Source organism: Mustela nigripes, chromosome X (genome assembly GCF_022355385.1).
Source record: "Mustela nigripes isolate SB6536 chromosome X, MUSNIG.SB6536, whole genome shotgun sequence".
NCBI lineage: Eukaryota > Metazoa > Chordata > Mammalia > Carnivora > Mustelidae > Mustela > Mustela nigripes.
In genome coordinates, this window is record NC_081575.1 from 91,573,438 (window position 1) to 91,592,438 (window position 19,001).

At 43.5% G+C, this 19,001-nt stretch overlaps 1 protein-coding gene across 2 annotated transcripts in view; it reads right to left on the reverse strand.

Moving 5' to 3' along the window:
• The window catches only part of PRRG1 (proline rich and Gla domain 1), a 250,258-nt gene that overhangs the window by 57,838 nt on the left and 173,419 nt on the right, over positions 1-19,001 (reverse strand). The gene's annotated exons all lie outside the window — the stretch shown is intronic.

A 19,001-nucleotide genomic window follows, 5' to 3' on the forward strand; every position in this document is an offset into this window, starting at 1 on the left:
GAGCAGCGGGGTGGCCATGGCTGGCGGCCCGGGCACCAGGGCGAAGGCGAAGGCGGCTCGGAAGCGAGGGCTGCAGGGCCGAAGGCGGTGGCGGGTAGCAGGTCCTCAACGCCTTTTCGGGGAGGGCGACGAGGGAGGCCGGTGATGATGACGGGAACCTCCGGGAACTGTCGGAGTGGAAGAGGAGGGCACCCTCAGATGACGGTAGGGTCCGGCTGCTGCTCTGCATTGAGATAGGGAATGGGGTCCGTTAAGGGGGGTAGAGGAGGGAGGATCAGTTACCTTCCCCGGGGGGAAGGGGAGAAGATGGCCAGGGGGCCCGGCGTGAGCACTGTGTTCCAGATTCCGTCGTCAGAGCCGGGGTGAGGCAGGGTGACTCTGTTATGAGCATAGGACATCTATTAAATTTTTAATTTTGCCACAATATTTCTGTTTTCCAAGGATTTGCTCCTGCTTTCAAATTACTCCCGTTTATAGCACCCTGTTCTCCTTTTAAACCTCCTTGTCCTCCTTAAAAATTTTGAAAACATTTGGACTTTTTGATAAAGTTCTGTTTCTCCTCTAATTTATATACAAATTAACACACACATATATATAATTGTATGGTTTGTCATGATTTTCACTTTCCTGGAGTACTTAAAACTTTGCATATTCATATTTAGTAATAAGAGGCTTGTTTGATTAGCTTAGGTAATTAACATAGTTCTAAGGTACAGGTGTGATGTCTGTTTGACTAACAGGCTTCTCATCTGAATGGGGGACAGAGTGTGTCAATAAAGGTGCATTTTATCTTTGGGATACATGGTTTGGGGCTTGCAAGTAGGATAGGGACCGTTGCAAATGCCAAAATCTTGCCATTTTTCTTCTTTTTTTTGAAGTTCTTTTTAAAAAAAATTTTTTTAAAAGATTTTATTCATTCATTTGGCAGAGCGAGACACACTGAGAGAGGGAACACAAGCAGGGGTAGTGGGAAAAGGAGAAGCAGGCTTCCCACTGAGCAGGGAGCCCAATGTGGAGCTCCATCCCAGGACCCTGGGGCTCATGACCTGTGCCAAAGGCAGACGCCTAATGATTGAGCCACCCAGGTGCCCCTCAAGTTCTTATTTAAATTCCAGTTAGTTAACAGGTGGTTTCATATTAGTTTCAGGTGTAGAGTTAGCGATTCATCACTTACATATAACATCAGGTGCTCATCACAAGTGCTGTCCTTAATGCCCATCACTCATTTAATCCATCCACCTGCCCATCTCACCGCCAGTAACCCTCAGTTTGTTTTCTATATTTAAGAGTCTGTTTTATATTTTGCCCTCTTGTTTTTCCCCCATGTTCATCTGTCTTGTTTCTTAAACTCCACATGTGAATGAAATCGTTACAGTGTTTGCCTTTCTCTGGCTTCATTTAGCATTATACTCTCTAGCTCCATCCATGTTATTGCAAATGGCAAGATCTGGTTCTTTTTATGGTAAAGTAATATTCCATTGTACATATATACCACATCTTTATCCATTTACTAGTCGATGGACTTTTGGACTCTTTCCATAATTTGGCTGTTGTTGATAATGCTGCTGTAACATTGGGGTGCATGTATCCCTCAAATCAGTATTTTTGTATCCTTTGGGTAAATACCCAGTTGTGTAATTGCTGGACTGTAGGGTAGTTCTATTTCTAACTTTTTGCAGAAATTCCATACTCTTTTCCACAGTGGCTGTACCAGTTTGCATTTCCAGCAACAGCTGAAAAGGGTTCCTTTATCTCCGCATCCTCACAATACTTGTTTCTTGTGTTGTTGATTTTAGCCAGTCTGACACATGTGAAATGATGTCGCATTGTTGTTTTCATTTGCATTTTGCTGATAATAAGTGATATTGAGCCTCTTTCCATGTGTCTCTTGGCCATCTGATGTCTTCTTGGGAGAAATGGCTATTCTTCTGCCCATTTTAAATTGGCTTCTTTTTTGGATGCTGAGTTATATCAGTTCTTTATAGATTTTGGATACTCACCATTCATTGGATATGTCATTTGCAAATACCTTCTTCCTCTGAGCAGTGTTGCCTTTTAGTTTTGTTGTTTGTTACTTTCACTGTGCAGGAGCTTTTTATTTTGGTCAAGTTGAATAGTTTATTTTTGCTTTTGTTTCCCTTGTCTCAGGAGACTACCTAGAAAAATGTTGCTACAGCTTATGTCCCAGAGATTAGTGCCCGTCTTCAAGGATTTTTAAGGTTTCAGATTTCACGTTTTTGTCTTTTACCCATTTTGAATTTATTTTCGTGTATAATGTGAGAAAGCCGTCCAGTTTCATTCTTCTGCATGTTGCTATCCAGTTTTCTCAACACCATCTGTGGAAGAGATAGTATTTTTCCCATTACATACTCTTGTGCCTTTTGTTGAAGATTAATTGATTATATAATTGTGGGTTTATTTCTGGGTTTTCTATCCTGTTTCATTTTGTGTCTGTTTTTGTGTCAGTACCATTCTGTTTTGATACTACAGCTTTGTAATATAACTTTCAGTCTGGAATTGTGATACCTCCAGTTTCATTGTTCATTTTCAAGATTGTTTTGGCTCTTCAGGGTCTTTTGTGGTCCATACAAATTGTAGAATTTTTTTGTTCTAGCTCTGTGAAAAATGTTTAGTATTTTGATAGGGATGGCATTAAATCCGTTGAAAGACATTTTAACAATATTTGTTCTTCCAGACCATTAGTATGGAATGTCTTTCCATTTCTTTGTGTCTTCTTCAGTTTCTTTTATCAATGTTTTATAGTTTTCAGAATACAGATCTTTGACCTCCTTGGTTAAGTTTATTTCTAGGTATTTTATTTTTGGTGCATTGCAAATGGGATTGTTTTCTTAATTTCTCTTTCTGTTGCTTCATTATTAGTATGCAACAGATTTCTGTATGTTGATTTTGTATCCTGTGACTTTACAGAGTTCGTGTATCAGTTCTAATAGTTTTTTGGTGGAGTTTTTAGGTTTTTTTTTTTTTATGTACAGTATCATGTCATCTGGAAATAGTGATAGTTTTGCTTCTTCCTTACTAGTTTGGATGCCTCTTAAGTCTTTTTGTTGTCTGATTGTCGTGGCTATGTGGCTGTGACTTCTAGTACTATGTTGAATAAAAGTGGTGAGAGTGGACATCCTTGTCTTATGTCTGACATTGGAGGAGGTGCTCAGTTTTCCCCCATTGAGTATGATGCTTGCTGTGGGTTTCTCATACAAGAATTTTATTATGTTGAGATATGTTCCCTCTAAATCTACTTTGTTGAAGGTTTTTATCATGAATGGATGTTGTTCTTTGTCAAATGCTTTTTCTGCATCTATTGAAATGATCTTTTTCTCCTTTTATTGATGTAATGTATCACGTTGATTGATTTGTGATTATTGAACCATGCTTGTATCCCAAGAATGAATCCCACTTGATTGTGGTGAATGATTTTTTTTTCATATATTGCTGGATTCAGTTTGCTAATATTTTGTTGAGGATTTTTGCATCTATGTTCATCAGTGATATTGGCCTGTTTTTACCCTTTCTTTGTGTGGTATCTTTATATGGGTTTGATATCAGGGTAATGCTGACCTCACAGAATGAATTGGGAAATTTGCCTTTCTCTTCTATTTTTAGGGATAGTTTGAGAAGAGTACATATTAATTCTTCTTTAAATGTTTAGTAGAATTAACCCGAGAAGCTGTCTGGTCCTGGACTTTTGTTTTTTGAGTTTTTTTATTACTTATTCAATTTCCTTGCTAGGTTATGTGTTTCTGGGGGTTTACAGATTTCTTCTAGGTTGTCCAATTTGTTGGCATACTATTTTTTATAATGTTCTCTTGATTGTATATTGGGGATGTTTGTTTTTATTTCTCATTTGTGATTCTGTTTAAGTCCTCTCTCTCTCTCTCTCTCTCTTTTTTTTTTTTTTTTTTTTTGAGGAGTCTAGCTAGAACTTTGTCAGTGAATGAGCTCCTGATTTAAGCAATCTGGTTTATTATTTTTTTTGTTGTTGTTTCTATATAATTTTTTTTTCTGTTGTAACATTTATCATTTCTTTCCTTCTACTGGTTTGGGGCTTTGTTTGGTTTTCTTTTTCTAGCTCCTTAGGTGTAAGTTTAAGTTCATTTGAGATTTTTCTTATTTCTTGAGGTAGGCGTGTCTTGCTATAAACATCCTTCTTAGAGCCACTGTTGCTGTGTCCCAAATATTTTGGATCATTGTATTTTTATTTTCATTTGTTTCTATATACTTTTTGATTTCTTTGATTTCTTGCTTGACCCCTTCATCATCTAGCAGCATACTATTTAATTTCCATGTATCTGTACTCTTTCCAGAGCTTTTCTTTTGGTTGATTTCTAGTTGTACAGCATCATGGTCAGAAAGAATGCATGGTACAACTTCGTTCTCTTTGAATTTGTTGAGACTTATTTTGTGGCCTCCTGTGTGCTTGTCCTAGAGAATGTTCCATCTGCACTTGAAGAGAATGTGTATTCTGCTGTTTTAGGATGTAATGTTCTAAATATATCTGTTAACTCTATCTGGTCCAGGGTATTATTCCAAGCCACTCTTTTCTTGTTGATTTTCTGTTTGGGTGATTTGTCCATTGATATAAGTGGGGTGTTAAAGTCCCCTACTATTATTATATCATTATTGGTTAATTCCTTTATGTTTGTTACTAAGCGTTTTGTATATTTGGGTGCTCCCATGTTGGGTGTATAAATATTTACAATTATGTTATATCTTCTTGTTGGATTGTCCCCTTTATTATTTATATAGTGTCCTTTATCCCTTATTATGGTTTTTGTTTTAAAGTCTATTTTGTGTGATATAAGTATTGCTACCCCAGCTTTCTTTTGACTTCCATTTGCATGATAAATGTTTTGCCATCCCCTCACTTTTCATCTGCAAGTGTCTTTGTCTGAAATGAGTCTCTTGTAGGCAGCATTGAGATGGGTCTTGTTTTTTTATCCATTCTATCATACTCTGTCTTTTGATTGAGTGTTTAGCCCATTTACATTCAAGGTAATTATTGATATGTATTTATTGCCCTTTTGTTACTTGTTTTGTCATCGTTTCTATAGATTTTCTCTGATCTTTCTCTTGCTCTCTTTGATGGTTTGCAGGTTTTCTTTAGTGATATACTTGTATTCCTTTCTCTTTATTCTTCTCTATTACTGGTTTTTGATTTGTGGTTACCATTAGAGTTGTATATAACATCTTCTGCCTATAGTAGTCTACAGTAAGTTGAAGGTCGTTTAAATTTGAACCCATTCTTTAGTTTTATTCCTCCCATGTTTTAGGTATATAGTGCCATACTTTACATTTATTTTGGGCATCCGTTGCCTGATTCTTACAGAGACACGTAGTTTTCCTACTCTCATTAATGGGGTTTCCTTTCCTCTCAAAAAATCACCGTTAATATTTCTTGTAGGGGTGGTTTAGTGGTCATGAATTCCTTTAGTTTTTGTTCATCTAGGAAATTCTTTATCTCTTCTTCTATTCTGAATGATACCCTTGATGGATAGCGTATTCTTGGCTGCAGATTTTTCCCGTTCAGCATTTTGAAGGTATCATGCCATTCCCTTCTTGCCTATAAAGTTTTTGATGAAAAATCCACTGAACCATATGGGGTTTCCCTTGTACATAACTGACTTTTTTCTTGCTTTAAAATCTATTTCTTTATTACTACTATTTGCCATTTTAATCACTACAGGTTTTGCCATGGACCTCCTTTGGTTGATTTTGTTGGGGGAAATCTCTGTGCTGCCTGGATCTGGATTTCTGTTTCCTTCGCTGATTAGAGAAGTTGGAGCTATTTTTCCTTCCGGTAAATTTTCTGCCCTCTTTTCTCTTCTTTTTCTTCCTGTAATGCTAATGTTATTATGCTCAGTGGTGTCACTGGGTTCCCTAAGACTATTCACAATCTGCATAAGTTTTTCCTTTAATTTCGTCTGCTTGAGTACTTTCCATGACTCTCTCTTTCAGGTCACTAATTCATTCCTCTTCTTCCTCTGACCTACTATTCTATTAGGTTTATTTTTAATTTCATTTATTGTGTTCTTAATCTCTGACTGGTTCTTTTTTTTAATCTCTTTGTTAAGGGTCTCACTGATGTCTTCCACTCTTCTCTCGAGTCCAGTGTACATCCTTATGATCATTATGTTCTCTATCAGGCACATTTCTTATATCCATCTCATTTAAGTCTCTGCTGCTCTCGCTGGCTCTTGGTCTTTTTCTTTCATTTTGGACATACACTTCTCTTTCTCCTCACTTTGTCTAATTCTTTGTGCCTGTTTCTGTGTGTTAGGCAAGTTGACTACTTCTCCTGCTCTTGTCGTAATGGCTTTATGAAGCAGAGGTCATGTAGTGCCCTGCAGTGCCGTGCCACCTGTTTCCCAGGACCCGGCACTTCAGTGTGCTCCACATGTGTGCTGCGTCGGCTCTGTTGTTGTGCCCTTTCAGGCCAGTTGTCTGCCAAGGCTCTCTTTGCCTGTTGTAGGCAGTGTTTGGTCCCTGACTGGGTGGGGAATGTTTGAATAAGGTGTGTGTTGATCTCTTTGTGAAATGAGATCTGCCACTGCCACCACCACCACTGGAACTGAGGTCCAGCAAGATGTGTGGTTGCAAGATAAGGTGTTGATGGGGGGTTACATCCATCTCCCCGGGAAGGAGACCTGATGTGCTGCGACTGAGGCAAATGTGACTGGGAAAGGTGGATGCACTGAAGTGTGGGGGGCAGGGCTTGGTGTAAGCAAGCTGGTACAGCTCTGGTTCTGTTCGCACAGGAAAAAATGACACTTGCCATCTCTCCTGTGTTCCTGGCAAGGTCTTCTCATGATCCCTGCCTTTCTTGGGCATGTTCCAAGATAAGTAAATCACTCTCCCTCCCATCTGCCCCTGGTGTTTTTCAAACTGCTGGTTCTAAATTATATTTCCGTGGGCTGTTTTGCCTGCTGTCTCTTTTTTTTTTTTTAAGATTTTATTTATTTGACAGAGAGAGATTACAAGTAGGCAGAGAGGCAGGCAGAGAGAAAGAGGAGGAAGCAGGCTCCCTGCTGAGCAGAGAGCCCGATGTGGGACTCGATCCCAGTACCCTGAGATCATGACCTGAGCCGAAAGCAGCGGCTTAACCCACTGAGCCACCCAGGCGTCCCTGCCTGCTGTCTCTTTAAGGGTGGGAACTTCACTTCCTAAGGCCCTCCCAGCTGTACCAGAGCTGAGACCACACATTTTTTTAAATTCCAGACTTGTTGTCCTGCTGATTGCAGGAACTCACAGAATTCAGCCCCTATTGCTTTCAAAAAGCCAAACATTATGGGGATTTGTCTTCCCTGTGAGGGCTTCCTGGTATGGTAGTCTGCTTGTTTGTTTGTTTGTTTGTTTGTTTTTCCTCATCTCAGTGCCACCAGCTCCTTCCCCACCATGAATGCCCATGGTCCATATTTCACCCCCAAGTATATCCTAGCTCTTCCTTCCTTCTTTGATGAGGCTTCTCTACCTTTAATTATGGAGTTTGTTCTGCCAGTCTTTAGCTCATGTTCTGCGTTGTTTATGCTGATGTGAGTGTTATTTTATCTGTGAGATGAGGCAAGTTTAGGATTCTCTTACTCTGTCATCTTCCCAGCCTTCTGTCTGGATTGTTCTTGATTTACATTCCACTGGTCTGATTTGTAGGTGACATTTCCTTATAAGGTTGTGATCTCTCATCCTTTTTCATTGAGTATAATGAATATTTCATCCTAAGAGTAGAAAAGATACTCAGATTGCTTTTCCTCATGGGATTAAAATGTTTTCTAGGGGGTTATTTAGTTTCTGTCTCCCAAGCTATTGTCCTCGGTCAGTACTCCAGACAACCATGATATTTGTGTATGCTTATTTTGAACTAAACTTTGTTTATTTTTTTTTAAGATTTTATTTGTTCATTTATTTGACAGAGAGAGAGATCACAAGTAGGCAGAGAGGCATGCAGAGAGAGGGGGTGAAGCAGGCTCCCCCACTGAGCAAAGAGCCTGATGCAGGGTTTGATCCCAGGACCTGGGATCATGACCTGTGCTTAACCCACTGAGTCACCCAGGTGCTCCTAGACTGTGTTTTATGAGGTCTTAGGAACATCTGCCCATTCCTCCTCTCAACAGTTCGGTGCACACAAGTCCCAAATAATTCTTTACTGGTTATGTGTACCTATTTGGCTTAAGTAAGCCAACACTCCTCAAATGAGCCTTAATTCTTCACACCCAGTTTTTGAATCTGGAGGTGAGGGGTGAAGTCGTATGTCAGATAATTTTTAGGGTCTGCGTTCTGCATTAGTGGCTAGCAACAGACTCATACCCATTTTGTTTAGAAACTAGCACAGAGCAATAGGGATGATCATTGGTCCTCAGTACTCTCCTGACAGTTATTTTCTGATTGAGCATTTGCGGTTCAAGTATCCAATACCCCAGTTGTACTTTTCATTCTGGAAGGACCTCAGATGATTCCTCTGGCACATATGGCCAGAGACTGTGACTTTCTTGGGGAAGGTTCTAGTCTGACAGTGGCCTCAGTGACCACTTACTGCTTATCAAATGACCAGTTTCACCCAAGGAGCAGTGTGGAAGAACCACTACCTGAGGAAAGTGAACAGCAGAAGTCTTGGGGATGGGGGCTGCCCTACTGTTTTGGGTCCATCTCAGCCAATCTGTAGTGATGCTATTGGCTAGAAATGCCTGGGGGCACTCACCTGCACCCATATATTTGTGATGAGCCCTCACAGACACTTCCCCATTCAAAGCCAATATTGTGGCTGGACTGGCCCCTTGCGATTCTTATGATTGAGAATACGCGTCAGCAACAACCATCAGGGAAATTTGGAGAAAACATGTTTCTTATTCACTAGTCCTAGGGCCACACAGTAAGGTTGTAGAAAGAAAACATGCAGGCCTGGGGCTCTACTCTCTTGTGGTCTAGGCTGAGTGACTAGGGTTTCATAAATGCACCCTTTATTGGTGAATTTAAAACATAAGAGTGGGAATTAAAATGGGAAAAGAGAAAAACAAGTAGTCAAGTAGTGAGTTATCTAAACCAACCAGAGCTCTCCAAAACAAAGGAAACTTTAGGGGTGGGGCAGCCTGGTTTTCTATCCAGTCATGTAGCTGGCCGTGTGTTGATTTAGGATGTGTTTGTGGCTACTTAAGCAATCAAAAGCTCAATGTCAGGCACTTGGGTTACAATAAAAAAAAAAAAAACCCTGCCAGGTGCTTACACTATGATCTACCATGTGATGCTGAGGCATCAGAATTAAGGGTGAGGCTATTAACAGCTTGCAGTATTTGTAGGCAGGAGAGCTGTCTGGTTCTGAGGGCACATGTTGGCTTGCTATAATGGGAAAATATGATACAGCGCTGCCCTGCAGTCAGCAAGGAAAATCCTAATGGTCTGAGAGGCCTCTTGGTATAGGGTAGGGTCAGTCAGCAATCACGTGGCAAATTCTGCAAAATACTTTCCAGTGGGTCATCCTCCTCTTCCGTCGGGGCGGTAAGGTTAGCCCGTTGTTCCCAGAAAACATTGCATGCTCTGCTATATTCACTCTACACTGGAAGCCTACTTTTCTTGTGGTTCAGTTGTGGGCTGGACCGGTACTGTCCCAGCATTGTATCTGTCTGCGGTGGTTAGGCCTGAGGGATCTACCAAGTTACCCTATCACCCCGCCATACGAGGCAGTAAGAATAGCTATAGCCATATAGAGCATGAGGTTGGGTCGGGTTCCTTCTGCGTGAGCTATTTGCATATTGGTTAATGGGTGAGCATGGTGGTTCTTGGTGAGAAAGTACTGGATTACCTGGTCTAGTGTGGGATAAGGCCATCAACTGCAGCTTTCCCGCCATACTCCTCTCTAGATATGGCTCATGTCTACCAACTGGAGAGTGTTTTTCCCTCTTTCAGACACCCCAACTCTGTCTCTGGTTACTTGCAGGGTGTTTATACTACCTATAGATTAGTAAGGGGATCAAGTTTCATTAGCCAGCCCTTATAACCACTGCATTCAGTGAAGGTGGCCAGCATGGAGGCGGCTCCTTTCAGAAAGTCCTCACTCTTATCAGGGTTTCCAAACAAATGAGCTTGCACTCACCTGGTGGGCTTTCGTCCTGGGGGACACTCAGTGATGAGGGAATCTTATTGGACTATACGTCCTCAGACAGGTTGCCAGCATGAAGCAGATGGTGAGATGAGTGGAAGGAGCGGCGGAGTCAGAGGGTGAAATAAAGCGCACGTTGTCTTGGAGTGCAAAAGCTTGAGGGTTGCCAGAGATGACCAGATGTGGGATTTTGCAAGGTGCATAATAATTGGTATGTGAGAAATGGAGGCCCCGGGGCTCAGAATTAAGCAAGATGAGGGGCTGGGGCAAGAGTTCGATCCATTTAGGAGACTACTTGCTTGAAAGTATTTCAAGTAGTGTCTCTTTAAGAAGGCTGTTAGGATGCTCTGTGAGCCTAGCCACCTGACGGTGCTAACCTAGATGGAAGTTGAGAAGAATCTTATTTGGAGAGCCCGTCGCTGAGCCTCCTAGGAGGCCAAGTGGGTACCTGGTCAGAGTCCGTGTGTGTGGCAGTTCGAGGGAACAAGAATACATTTTAGCAAGAAGGAAGGAGTTCCAGGTGGGGGTCACCAGGAGGAGTCCCGTGTAAGTACTGATGATTGCAATGACATATCTGGAAGACTCAGCAGCAGGGGGCAGAACGTAGATGAAATCAATCTGCCAGAGGGAGTCTAGTTTGTCTCTCCATTAGCCTCCATTGTTTGGTCTGGGAGCAGAGAACGCCCGTGTCCATCATAGCCTCGGCTGCTGCTGAGGAGAGGACGGGTCTCCTCACTTGAGCCCAAGGTACTAAAGCATGAATTCCCCAAGACCCAAGGTCATATGGGCCCCTTTTGTGAGCTGTTGGCAAGGGTCAGTACCTTGAGCTATCTGTACTGGGCAAACTGTGGAGGATTTAGTGAGGGAGTCTGATATTGTGTGTGTGTGTGTGTGTGTGTGTGTTTAGTTTTTTTAGAAGATCATTTTAGGGACACCTGGGTGGCTCAGTCAGTTAAGTGTCTGCTTTGGCTCAGGTCATGATCCCAGGGTCTTAGAATTGAGTCTTGCATCAGGCTCCTTGCTCAGCAGAGAAACTGCTTCTCCTGCCTGCTGTTCCCCTTGCTTGTGTCCATTCTCTCTCTCTCTCTCTCTCTCTCTGACAAATAAATAAAATCTAAAAAAAAAAAAGAAAGATTATTTTAGAGCGAGCACAAGCAAGCTGGGGGAGGGGCAGAGCGAGAGAATCCTGAAGCATACTTTGCACTGAGCATGGTGCCTGACATAGGGCTCGATCCCAGGACCCTGAGGTCATGACATGAGCCAAAACCAAGAGCCAGCCACTTAACCGACTGAAAGGAGTCTGTGATATTGTTGAAAATGACTTTTGGGGTAGAGTGGTAGAGTGGTTAGTTGGGCAGAAGTGTGAATAACAATGATAGGAATTGGAGACTCTGCTAATTCCTTTTATATCTGGGCACCCCAATTGGGCTTGTGTGAGAAAACTGTCCCTAGGCCGTTGGCCAGACCAAACCATAAGACCGTTAGGAACAGCCCACAGAATGTGGCTCTGCAAAAGGCCCCATTTTCTGGTGTCCCCAAGGACTAGGTGAACAGCTACAAGTTCTGCCAGTCGGCCTGAGCTGGGAGTGCCCTCCTCGACTGGGGAGGTACCTGAGGCCAGGTGGGATGCTGTGGCTCTCTGGTGAGCTGCGTTGTGTAGGGTGGTGATGCTGCCATCCACGAAGAATACCGAGTCCTTGTCCCTCTCAGACATTGAGTCCCAAGGAGCTTCCCAGATAGAGGAGGAAGAAGCAGGGGTGCCACTATTCCTTCCTCAAGGATCTCAAGTAAGTGGCTCTGCACGGGGGAAGCCACATCATCCCTATAATTTGGAAAGGCCTTTGATGTTTGGTTTAGCCCTTTCCTGAAGCTACCGTTTACCAAGGAGGCATCAGTGGCTGTGCTGACCTTCTGCTGGGATACATCTCTAACTCAGGGCATCATAGGAACTTGTGTGCAGAGTAGTACTGGGTGGGAGCTAGTTAGGGCCTCAGCTTCTAAAAGAGACCAGTAGGATGCCCAAAGCTGGTACTCATTGGGAGTATATTGTGCTGTCACTTAGGGTAAGCACTTAGTCCAAAACCCCATAGGAAGCCAGGCAGACCCATGTTTGATTCAGAGACCCCAGGAGACCAAGGTCTTGACGTCATATTTGGAAGCAGAGGGGACCTAGGTAAGTCTTGTTGGGCTGCCTGCTAGGCAACTTCCAAAGCATAGTGTCGGGTCCCACCCCAGCGGTAGGTGCCGGCTGTGACTGCATATATAGAGTGAAGAGTTAGTGAGAGGTAAGGGATGTGTTGCATCCAGAGCACAAGAAGACCTAGTATGTGTTGTGGCTGAATGTAGTAGGTGGCTTAATGGTGACTAATTGACGTTTAGGAATTTCTAGTACTTTAGAGGGCTACATGATGCCCAGAAACTTGACAGATGAGGCTGGGCATTAGACCTTGGTGGGGTGGGGGGCAGTTGCCAAGTTGCATTTGTTTAAGTAGTGTGTGAGGGTGTGCTAAACTGCCCACACTTCTTCCTCGGAGGGACCCCTCATAATCATGTCAACAATATAATGCCCAAATTGGCACCTTTCCAATCATAAGGTATTTAAACCCTAGTGGCAGAGATTATGTGCAGTTGCAGGACTGTTTAAATATGCCATTAGGAATCTCAAAAATGTATACTGAGTCCCTTCCAAAGTGAAAGTAAATCGAGTTTGGGATTCCTCCATGGTAAGAACAGAATAGAGCATATTAGCTAGGTTAGTGACCATGAAGGATGCTCCTTGGGCCCATTGTATGTCCTCAATCAGTTCTATAGTATTAGGAATTAGAGCCTTAGTTAGAGCTGAGCAGTGAAGGTCTTCTAGTCAGTGGTGAGGTGCCATTCATTAGTACTGTCCAGATGGGGTTATTGAAAGGCGGGGATAGTGGGTTTAATGACTCTTGCCTCAAGAATATCTTTAATGACCGAGCATAGGCTTTCAGTGCCTCATTTAAGTTGGTATTCAAGAGTGTTTACCATCTTGACTGGGGGAGGGAAAGTCACTAGTGTCCATTTGGCAAGTCCCACCAGGAAGGCCAAAACCTGGTCTTGTTCCTTGTGGCATGACATTGTATCAGTACATCCACACCTATAATAGGGGAAAAAAGAGCTACAGGGCCACAACCAGAGGAAGGTTTTTGTTTTTGTTTTTGTTTTTAATTAAATTAATTTATTTATTTTCAGAAAAACAGTATTCATTATTTTTTCACCACACCCAGTGCTCCATGCAATCTGTGCCCTCTATAATACCTACCACCTGGTACCCCAACCTCCCACCCCCCCATAACAAATATCATGGAGGAGAAGGGGTCTTAGAGAGGAGAAGGGAGTTGGGGTATATTGGAAGGGGAGGTGAATCATGAGAGACTATGGACTCAGAGGAAGGTTTTTGAGGTGAATGGGGTCCCAATAGTTACATCTGAATGGATTTGTGAGCCTTTGATTATTTTACTGGTGATGACCTGTAGGTAGAAGGGCTCCCCTTTTGGAAATTTAAAGAAATTGACTGGCAGCGACTTGGGTCACGTGTAATGACAGTGACTTGGGCCCTGGTGTCTAATAGGGCCACAAAGAACTGTGCGTTTTTATTGTCCCAATGGCCCCTTGGAGTGGTATGGGGCACTTGACCTCGGGAGATGGGACAAGCCCTGGGGAGTCACCAGTTTTCAAGGGTAGGGCTTAAATGGCTGCCAGTCCTTGAGATTAGGGAAGGGGAAATGTGGAAACTGGGTTGGGGCCAGAGGGGTTAAAGGGAAGTTACGTGTCAAGAAGATGGATGGCTGAAGAGGGTTGTGGTTGGGAAAATGCTAGTTTTGGGGCCTGCAGTTTAGAAACCTGCTGTCTGGAGATTAGGTGTCAGGATGCCGGAGATTTTATAACTCCCAGTGGCAATACACCTGTGTATTCCCATAAAGGACAAAATTAGATCAGAGCTCATTAAGGAAGGAGTGGGGAACCCTTTCTATTGAGGGAAATTTGTTAGAGTGAGACCTTTCTGGAGCAGTGGCAGCAGAGGGAAGGAGTCTGAAGTATCTGGGTGAGAATCCCCTTCAGGTCTATCAACCATGGCAGTGCCCTCGGGTCCTTTGGGATGGTTTCAGCAGTTGCAATAAAATATAGTAGTGCCATCCTGTAATTAGGGGGGGTACCCTTTAAAAAGAATTCTCTGGACACCCGGTCAAAATGGGGCCTCTTCACGGTGGGAAAGGAAGGAAGGGGTCATGATGATCATGGAAATGGTCAACCTATTGGACTGTGCCCGTTTCGTACCATAGGAGATGAGCCTTGTCTAATGGTTTCCATTCACTGCGAGCCTTAGCAGCGATTGCTGTGATAGGAGGATGGCCGTGGCGCCAGGCAGTAAATAGTCCAAATGAGGAAAGGGAGGGCCCTTGTGCAAATACTGGTGGCCCTCGAGGCTTTCGCCTTCCCTTTCCCTCTTTCTCCTCACAAGAGGCCTCTATAACCCTGTCAGCTCTTCCCTTGATGGCCAGGACGCATTGTGAAGCATGGTTCTGCCCCGTCAGGGGAAAGCTGAGGGGGCTCAGGATCTCTGTCATCTCAGAGGACATAAGCATAGAGCCCAGAGGACCTCTTATAAGATTATGGATTTTTAGATCTTTAGGGATCCTGGCCAGGTTAATGCATGTTGGCAGCCTTGGGTACCAATTCAGGGCCTGTTCTGAAAACACAAAACAGCCTGTAAGTTCCATTTTCTCCTTCCTGCTGCACAAAGTGTTTAAGGAAGGTTTGAATTTTTCAGATACACTTTTTGAAAAGATTTTATTTATTTATTTGACAGAGAGAGATCACGAGTAAGCAGAGAGGCAGTCAGAGAGAGGGGGGAAGCAGGTTCCCCCCTGAGCAGAGAGCCAGATGCAGGGCTTGATCCCAGGACCCTGGGATCATGACCTGAGCCAAAGGCAGAGGCTCAACCACTGAGCCACCTGGGAGCCCCTCAGATACACTTTTTGATGGCAGTTTCTACTTTACAGTTTCTCCTGCTACCTTAATCTTACATGTTGTTACCAGAAAACAATTGTGGATGATACCCTGTGAGCCCTCCTTGTAGGTGGCCACATTCTTTTCCCAGATTATCCTAATGGACATCTGCAGGACTGGAGTCTGCCTACACTTGAGCAGTATTTACAGGGTCTGTGAGAAAAGCCCCCCAGGACCTCTGGAGTGTAGTCGGCTCTGAGCAACACCTAGGAATTTTCCAGGGGGTCTTTCATTTATCAAGGAGCTAGGGCACCTCCTCGAGGTCCTTTGCAGGCACTGCCACCAGCAGTTCAGGATGCTTGTGTTCGTCCACTGATTTATTTTTTCAGTAACATTCCACTAGGGACTGGACCCATGATATCCCATCAGATCAGGGGATAGAAAGTGAGGGCAAGAGCTCTCTTGTATTTGCAGTCTGCCTTGCACCGTGCCACTGGTTTCCTGTTGTTGCAAGGTTGTAACTTCTGGGTTGAGACTTACAGTCCAGGCGCAACCCACTGACACAGTGGTCTCTGGTGGGGGTCTCCCAGCCTCCTTGCCTATGGGAACATTCTTACATTGTGCCTTTAGCTAACGGCCTTTCCTGGGACTGTGACAATAGCCTTGAGATTCAGTTCAAACCTCCTTAGCTCCGCTTGGCCTCGAGGCGTGAAGGACCCTCAGGCACATGAATAGTGCATTAAGGCCTTCATAATTCGTGGTCTGACTGGCTCATTAGACCACGTGGCCTTGACCATGCTGCTCTAGGGAGATTGTTGACCTATTCCAGCAGCAGTGACGTTTTAGGATGGATGCGCAGGCAACACATGGCGCGGGCAATATGCAAAAGCACATGGCGGCCGGGCAGACCTCCACCCGGCGATGCTACCTTCGCAGAGGGCGCTAGACACCCCCCGCCCCGCCCCGGGTCAGTCAGTCAGCCAGTTGTAAGTAACGTGCATTCCCTTCAGTTAACTGCAACAACAATCATGCAGTCCTACCAACTAGCCAACAGTTTGGGGCCAGCCTCGGCCCAGTAGTGCTGTTCTGAAATGCCTAGGGGCACCCCACTGGGCCCGAGGTGAACCCTCACAGGCGTTTCCCCCTTTCAGAGCCAATGTCATAAGCCAGACCAGCCCTTGTGGTTCTTCTTATGAGTATAAGGCCTACCTAGGCAACAAGCATCAGGGAACTTCAAAAAAAACAATACAACTTATTACTCTCAAAACCTGGAGAACACATTATGTGCGTGGGCCCATACAGTGGGGTTGTGGTAGATAGCGTGAGAGTGTAAGAGCACACACTTACAAAGATCTGGGGTTCTGCTTTTACTAGAGCTTAGGGTGGGGTGCCTAGAGTTATGCAGGTTTACTAGTGGTGAATTTATTTATTTATTTCAAATTCAGTTAGCCAACATAGAGTACATCATTAGCTTCAGATGCAATGTTCAATAATTCACCAGTTGCGGTTAACACCCAGTGCTCATCCCATCACGTGCCCTCCTTAATGCCCATCAGCCAGTTACCCCATCCCCCAACCCACCTCCCCTCCACCAACCCTCAGTTGTTTTTTTTCCCCCCAGAGTTAAGAGACTCTCATGGTTTGTCTCCCTCTCTGATTTCTTCCCATTCAGTGCTCCCTCCCTTCCCCTGTGGTCCTCTGTGCTATTCCTTATATTCTACATATGAGTAAAACCATATGATAATTGTCTTTCTCTGATTCACTTACTTCACTTAACATATTTTACTTAGTACCTCCAGTTCCACCCACATTGATGTAAACGGTACGTATGGATCCTTTCTGATGGCTGAGTAATATGCCATTGTAGGTATAAACCACATCTTCATCCATTCAGCTGTCAAAGGGCATCTCACCTCCTTCCACAGTGTGGCTGTTGTGGCCATTGCTGCTATGAACACTGGGGTGCGGGTGCCCCTTCTTTTCACTACATCTGTATCTTTGGGGTAAATACCCAGGAGTGCAATTGCAGGGTCATAGGGAAGTTCTATTTTTAACTCCTTGAGGAACCTCCACACTGTTTTCCAGAGTGGCTGCACCAGCTTGCATTCCCACCAACAGTGTAAGAGGGTTCCCCTTTCTCCACAAGCTTTGCCAACATTTGTTGTTCCCTGTGTTGCTAATTTTAGCCATTCTAACTGGTGTGAGGTGGCATCTCATTGTGTTTTTTTTTTTCTTTTTTAAAGATTTTACTTATTTGACGGACAGAGATCACAAGTAGGCAGAGAGGCAGGCAGAGAGAGAGAAGGAAGCAGGCTCCCCACTGAGCAGAGAGCTCGATGTGGGGCTCGATCCCAGGACACTGGGATCATGACCCGAGCCGAAGGCAGAGGCTTTAACCCACTGAGCCACCCAGGCGCCTCTCATTGTGGTTTTGATTTGTATTTCCCTGATGCCAAGTGATGTGGAGCATTTTTTGGCGTGTCTGTTGACCATTTGGGATGTCTTTGGAGAAGTGTCTGTTCGTGTTGTCTGCCCATTTTTTGACTGGAGTTTTTGTTCTTTGGGTGTTGAGTTTGATAAGTTCTCTATAGATCGTGGCTACTAGCCCTTTATCTGATATGTCATTTGCAAATATCTTCTCCCATTCTGTATGTTGCCTTTTATTTCGTTCACCGCAGATCTTTTTATCTTGATGAGGTTCTGATACTTCATTTTTGCTTTTGTCCCTTGGCGTTGGAGAGGTGTCTAACAAGAAGTTGCTGTGGCCTAGGTCAAGGAGGTTGCTGCCTGTGTTCTCCTCTAGGATACTGATGAATTCCTATCTCACATTTGGTCTCTCATCCATTTTGCTTTTATCTTTGTGTATGGTGTAAGAGAAAGGCCCAGTTTCATTCTTCTGCATGCAGCTATCCAATATTCTCAGCACCATTTATTGAAGAGACTGGCCTTTTTCCATTGGACATTCTTTCCTGCTTTGTCGAAGATGAGTTGATCATAGAATTGAGAGTCCATTTCTGGGCTCTCTCTTCTGTTCTATTGATCTATGTGTCTGTTTTTGTGCCAGTACCATACTGTCTTGATGATGACAGCTTTGTAATAGAGCTTGAAGTTTGGAATTGTGATGCTGCCAACTTTGGTTTTCTTTTTCAACAATCCCCTGGTGATTCAGGTTTTTTTCTGGTTCCATACAAATTTTAGGATTGTTTGTTCAAGTTCTGGCAAAGATGTTGATGGTATCTTGATAGGGATTGCCCTGAATGTGTAGGGTGCTCTGGGTAGCACAGACATTTTAATGAATTTATTCTTCCATTCCAGGAGCATGGAATGTTTTTCCATCTCTTAGAGTCTTCTCAATTTCTTTCATGAGTGTTTTATAATTTTCTGAATATAGATTCTTTGCCATTTGGTTAGGTTTATTCCTAAGTATCTTATGGTTTTTGGTGTAATTACTTAATTTCCCTTTCTTCAGTCACATATTTAGTGTATAGAAATGCCACTGATTTCTGTGCATTGATTTTTTTGCATCCTACTGTGTTGCTGAATTCCTGTATGAGTTCTAGTAATTTTGGAGTGGAGTCTTTTGGGTTTTCCACTTAAAGTGTCATGTCACCTGTGAAGAGTTTTACTTCTTCTTTGCCAATTTGAATGCCTTTTATATCTTTTTGTTGTCTGATTGCTGAGGCTAGGACTTCTAGCATTATGTTGAATCGTAGTGGTGAGAGTGGGTATCCCTGTCGTGTTCCTGACCTTAAGGGAAAAGCTCTCATTTTTTCCCCATTGAGAATGATATTCAATGTGGGCTTTACATGGATGACTTCTACAATATTGAGCTATGTTCCCTCTATCCCTACATGATGAAGAATTTTAATCAAGAAAGAATGCTGTCAGGGCACCTGGGTGGCTCAGTGGGTTAAAGTCTTTG